The sequence below is a fragment of the Diceros bicornis genome, unplaced genomic scaffold, assembly GCF_020826845.1.
Source record: "Diceros bicornis minor isolate mBicDic1 unplaced genomic scaffold, mDicBic1.mat.cur scaffold_194_ctg1, whole genome shotgun sequence".
Lineage (NCBI taxonomy): Eukaryota > Metazoa > Chordata > Mammalia > Perissodactyla > Rhinocerotidae > Diceros > Diceros bicornis.
In genome coordinates this window covers 331,606-336,643 of record NW_026691085.1, presented here as the reverse complement: position 1 = coordinate 336,643, position 5,038 = coordinate 331,606, and the positions used below count along the sequence as shown (strand labels likewise).

Genomic DNA, 5,038 nt, shown 5'->3' with positions numbered 1-5,038 from the left:
TGCAGAGCCTGGAGCCACCGAGAGGAAGAGCAGACAGGTGGAGACACTCAGCTCCCAGCACAGAGGCATGGTGGTCCACGGGGTCAGGGTGGTGGGTGCAGACAGCGTCCACACAGGTGGCTGCCCCATCCTTCTCAGGCCTGGGGAGAGAGGGATGTGGGGACTCTAGAGAGAGGTCCTGAAACCTTTGGGGTTGGGGGCCAGAACAGGAAGGAGGAAATGGGAGGACAGTGTGGAGACAGAGAGGGGTGGTCACAAAAGTGGTCATTAGGGGCAAATGCTCAGGGGAGGGTCTCACTTGAGGGAGACCAGTCAGCAACTTGAGTAGAAGGGACCCAGGCTGCTCTTCTTGAACAATGATCCAGCTGGGGAGGAAGGAGGAGGAGGAGGAGCAGGAGGGACAGGGGTTGGAGGAGGGGCTGGGTGGGATTTAACCCACCAGGAGCTGCTGGGACCAGGGTCTCACCAGGCTTTGCAGGACCCTCTCAGTGAAGTTGAACGTGGCCTAGCCGTTGCTCATGTCTGATGAATACCAGAGGGTGGAGATGGTGACGTTGACTGTGAGGGTCTTCAGGTTGTGCCCCAAAGCTGCAAGACGAGAGGGAGAGTGATGGCCATCTCTAAAAGCTGGCCTGAGACCAGACCAGAGTCCTGCACTCATTGTAATCTGTCGTCTTCTGTCCCAGTGGCACCATCACCCACCCGTGTGGTCACCCAAGTCAGAATCAGCATATCTGCTCAGCTCCTCCTCCCTCCCAGTAACACCCATTCACCTTGCACACTGGTCCTCACATACACTCCCTCTCTCCATTCCTGTCCTAGCTCAGGTCTTAACTTCCTTCACCCGGACCAACACCCCAGCAGGCTCACTGGATGCTCTGTCTAAAGGATGTTCTACATGGACTACTAGAAGAATCTTTCTGAAATGAATACTTCACTAGGGCCACCACTGCTCTAGTACCACCCATGGCTCCCTATGGCCTTCAGTGTTTAGTTCAGCCCTCTTGACCTGGCACTCAAGGCTCTACTCAATCTGGCTCCTGCTGACCTTTCAGTCTCATTTTATCCATCTACTGCGGGTTAAACATTATGTTTCATGCAACCCAAATTCGTTTTAATTCTCCCCATACGGCATGTTGTTTTGGGCCGGAGCCTTTGCTCATGGAATCCTCTGTGCCAGGAAAACCCTTCATCCTCTATTTGCCAGGGTCCCTCCTACATATTCTTAAAGACTTCATTCTGGTGAAACTTTCTCTAGCAAGCTCCTCCCCTCCAAATTATGCCAGGTGCCTCTCCTCGAAATATTCCACATTGTATTATAATGGTGTGTTAATTTCACAAGACTAGGGGCTCTCTGAGGGCTGGCCTTAGACTGAATCGTTGGTATAATCTTTGTGATCAGCATGATTGCCCTAAAACCAGAATTTCACACCCTGGTTTCCCAGCTCCTGGATCACACCTGGCTCATAGGGAGTGGGGCCAGAGAGCTTCTCTTGGGAAGGAAAAGGGGCCCCAGATACCTGTGGTGGCTTCTGGTGGCACAGGTGATGATCAAGTATGCAGGGACGTGGTGGCCAGCTCGGGAGCTGTGGAGAGGGCTGTCATCAGGGAGGGACAGAGTGGGAGGAGCCCCGAGGCTCACACGGGCTCCAGCACTGGCTGTCTCAGGACCACCATTCACAGGTGAAGCATAAATGAGAGTGAGGGGACGGGTGACTGTGTGAGTAGAGGGATGAGCAAGCCTGTGGATGAGAGAAGCCCGAGAGAGAGATAGGTGAACAAGAGTGACTGAACTCGGAGGAGAGACAGATAGGCAGAAAAATGGGCAGATGGATGGGATACCTGGAAAAGGAGGACCAAGGGCGGCGCTTTAGCAGAATTAAAGTGAAAACCACTTGGGGTCAGAATGTGGTGGAGAACATGTCTGTGTCTAAGGCTTTCTCACACTGGGCTGGGACTCTCCACCAGAACCCGGGAGGGAGAGAAGGGATGAATTAGGGCCCTTCCAGGTCCTTCCCTCACCAAGGACAGCAGGTGAAGGAGAACAAGTGCTCCCAAACTCCAAATGCAGATGGGACCCAGGAGATCAGGGCCAGGAATACTCACTGTTGGTAGTCGGGGCCACGGCTCCATAGGTGTAACCTGTGGAGAGAAGGCGAGAGGAGCTGAGCAAGAGTTGGGATGAACATAAAGAATTAAGGGAGAGGAAGGATGTAGGGACCTTTGTGGGAAAAGCAGAGAGGAAAGCAGTGGGGACGAGTGGAGGGGTGTTCAGGGGGAAGGCAATGAGATGGAAGGTGGCTGGACCCAGTGATCACACAGTGATGAGAAGACTGAACCCAGACCAGGTGGATAGAGAGATGGATCATAGCTCACTTTAGAGCAACGGAGGGAACACAGAACTCCGACTGGGAGAGACAGTGTGGCTGTAGCACAGCCCCTCACCACTGACGTAGAGGCTGTCCCCGTCCAGGGTGAAGGAGCCCAGGTGGGTGACGCGCTGAGTCTCATGGCTCAGCTCCCAGTAGAGTCACTCTCTGTCCAGCCCGGGACATGCTGGGGTCAGAGTGGACGGTGCACATGATGTCCACCCCAGTGGCTGCCCCACCCTTCTCAAGCCTGGGGGAGGAAGATCATGGGGATGTGGAATACTGAGCAGGGTCGTTCTGGGTGTGGAAAGGGAGAGAGGGGAAGGGAGGAGGGTAATGGAGATGCTGAAGGGGCTGCTCTGATGCCTGGAGGGGCTCTCCTGGGTGTCTCCTGTGTGAGACAACCCCCGCACAAGTAAGGCCTGACTTCTTTTAGGATGTGGAGGAGGGGCCTATGAGTTGCAAAGAGGGGTGAACACACAGACCTGGGTGAGGGGGCGCCTGCAGGTCTGCACGGACAACAGCGAGAACAGTCAGTGCCCTGTGCCATCTGACACATGCAGGCAAGAAAGTACCGTTATGTTCTCTCGGTTCTACACTCCAAGGTCTTTTCTTTCTACTTCTTTCCTACTCCACAGCCATCACCCAGGCCTAGGGAACAATCATCTTATTCCTAATCTTATTGCCAGCACCTCCCATCTTGCCTATTAAGTCTTCATTCTTAACCATGAAGTCCATTTTAACCCACATGCTTAGACCAAACGATAATCACATCATCCTTCTACTCGCATCTCTCCAGAGGGTTCCCACTGGTTTTAGAACAGAGTCCCAGTCACCCTTGATCTGGTCCTGCCTGTCCCCCCTCGCCGGTGTGGCTCACACCCCTACCCCTGTGTTGACTCGGCTCAGCCATCCTTCTTCTCAGTTCATGGACACACCAGGCTCTCTGCTTCAGGGGTGTCCTCATGCGGGTCCCTCTGCCTGAAACGTTTTCTTGAACACACTCCCACACCCTCACTCCAGTCTAACCCTCCAACCAGCTAAATCCAGTCCCAACTCCAGCTCTCAAGCTAAATATCAGCCCTTCTCAATAGGGCTTCTCTGCCCCCTCAGGTTGATTCCCCTTGTGCCAAACTCCCGCATCACTCTCATCATTAACTTTTCAAAATCCAAATTCCCAAATACAATATAAATTCCATGGAGGTGGGACAAGGTCTCTCTGGTTCTCCAGGTCCCCATGCATGTGGCCCAGGGCCTGGCTCATGAGATGAGGAACCATCCCGGTTTGTCTAGGACTGTCCTGGTTTGAACACTAAACGTCCTGTGTCTTGGAAAACCCCACTGTCCTGAATAAACGAGGATGGTTGGTCACCATTAATTATACACTCAGAGACTATCTATTGCATGACAAGCACACATTGCCCTCAAGAACATCACAGGAAAGCTAGAATGAAAAAGGCACACACACATACACACACAATTAGTAGAGGCCAACAACTAAATACAAAATTACTTAACAAGATTCTCTGCAACATGAATCACCAGACCGTTATTTCAGAAAAGTTTCAAGAAACAAAGTTAATTCCCTTTAGAAGGCAAGGTGGAGAGGACAGTCTTTTTGGAGACTAGCGCCCTTCCCTTCAATCTACAGTGTTGCTTAGTACTCCTCCAAATGATTTGAAATGTCATAAAGAAAAAAATGCTCAAAATGAATCTGGTTACTGGCAAATTCAATTTTAAATTTGTTATTAATACAAAGAAGTTCCAATCATCTTTTTCCCTGAATGCTCCTTTATTTCAAATTTATGTGGAGGATTTATAGGACTTTAGAAATCAAATTGAATGGGTCTAAGGAATGTTGCTGAGTATCCCTGCTAATATTTCATGGGATGTCTTCTAATACTACATACACACGCAAAACATTTCTGTAGTTATATATAAATCCTGACTTTTGAGTATTATGCAATGCAAGTAAATCTATATTTTCTACTATAATACACATTTTCAGTTATTTAGGTTTGTTTCATGTGTTTTTATTTGCATATAACTGTACTTACTGTAATATTTACCACACAGAACCACACACAGCTTACCATTTTTCCATCCATCAAACATCAATAATTTTTCTCAAGATACCTTCACTCTCAGTGACTCCATGTGGTGACAACCCGAGCCCAGGAAAGCCCACTAGCAGGTCTTCTGCACAGCGGAGGCTGCCGGAACCTGTTGGTACCAGGTCCACAGGGTACTCACCTGGTCACACAGAAATCCATGGATCAGCAAGGACAGGTGGACTCTGAGCCTGGTTTCACCTCAAACTTGAGCTCCACGGATGCTTTTCGTGTCTGAGGGGGGAAAAAAGTGCAAACAAGCTTTTGAGGCCTTTTATAGGGTGTTGGATGGAAAGGCCAACCCCATTCACTTTTCTTTTTTTGTATTTACTGATTTAACGGTAAGTGTTGGCTGTGGCTGGATTTTCCCGATTCCTATCCAGCCGCCTGCTGCTCCCCGAGATGGGAGAAAGCAGCTTCGTGCTGTGTGCACTTGAGTCACTCAACTCACTTGGCTGGACAGAGACTTTTTCGTGACTCTGGACCCTTTAAACAAGCTTGTCATTTAGGGACCCTGTAAGGGACTCGCTGACTTGTCAACAATTTCCACACTTCATT

At 50.2% G+C, this 5,038-nt stretch overlaps 1 long non-coding RNA gene across 2 annotated transcripts; it reads right to left on the bottom strand.

Annotated features, from left to right (window-relative positions):
* Nucleotides 1-479: 479 nt before the first annotated feature.
* Nucleotides 480-4,726, bottom strand: LOC131402621 (uncharacterized). Of its 2 annotated transcripts, none has more exons than XR_009218822.1 (3): nt 4,623-4,726; nt 2,107-2,142; nt 480-588 (listed from the first exon to the last, which is right to left on the bottom strand). It is a non-coding gene; the product is annotated as an uncharacterized LOC131402621 (long non-coding RNA). The 2 variants fall into 2 exon arrangements; XR_009218823.1 differs by lacking the exon at nt 480-588 and adding an exon at nt 1,618-1,742.
* Between the last annotated feature and the right edge of the window lie 312 nt (nt 4,727-5,038).